Raw genomic sequence first — 945 nt, 5'->3', positions numbered from 1 at the left:
TGGGTGCTAGAGACTAGCTCCCACCGGTGTCCGGGGGCGGGGAGAGGCGGGCCGGGGCTCTTTCTAAGGCGACATAAAGTCACAGTTGCTATTTTGATTAGAAGGTTAACAGGGAGAAACAAAAATGAAGGCTAAAAGGCCCCTTCTCTAATCAGAACAGAATCCAGTGGCATTCTTTCAGACAGAAAGGGAAGAACTATTTTAAATGATAAAGTTTCAAAAGCCTGCCAGAGAGTTAGCTTGTTGCTAATAAAATCAATACCAAGCACAGGAAAATAGCTTTCTCTAGAATTTAAGTCAAACACACTAATTAGCACTTCTGGAAAAACAAGAAACCACCCATGTGCTTTTTGGAGGAAAACAGTAATTTCTCCCACACGGAGAAGCCCCACTGCTGCCACGCCGGCCACGTCCACTGCAGCTCCCTCGAGCTCTCGGAACCGCTCGGAACTTGGGCTACTTATCTTTGTGGGTCTGCAGGAGGGCACGCGCACTCGCTAGAGACCGCACGGGCGTGGCCACCCGTCACCCCTTCTCTACTCTCCGGGGGTCGGGCACGCGCGTGCCCACTGGCAAGACTGGCACGCTGCCAGGTCTGGGCTGGGACCACGCTCAGCCACGGGGAGCCCATCGCCGTAACCACCTCACCGCGCTGGCCCTCGCGCAGACTCGAAGAACACTTGCCATCCCGAGTGCGTCAGGGAAACATCATTTGGTTGGAGCTGCTGTTTTCAACAGGTTGGTTTTTAATTTCAGTCATTTCTATGGTGACTAATACCACTGAATCAACACGTTCCACAGTGCTTTTAAATAAACAAACTCTTACTCATCTCCTTCTAAGAACAAAAATTGCCCCGTTTCTCTGTAGACTGCGCGCTCCCCCGGAGAAGATGGAAGACGCGGCCCGCCTCCCGGCAGCCCCGGGGAGACGCTGGCCCAGGTCCC

This window comes from Tupaia chinensis, unplaced genomic scaffold, assembly GCF_000334495.1.
Source record: "Tupaia chinensis unplaced genomic scaffold, TupChi_1.0 Scaffold143646_1, whole genome shotgun sequence".
In the NCBI taxonomy this organism is placed as follows: Eukaryota; Metazoa; Chordata; class Mammalia; order Scandentia; family Tupaiidae; genus Tupaia; species Tupaia belangeri.
This window is presented reverse-complemented; position numbering follows the sequence as displayed.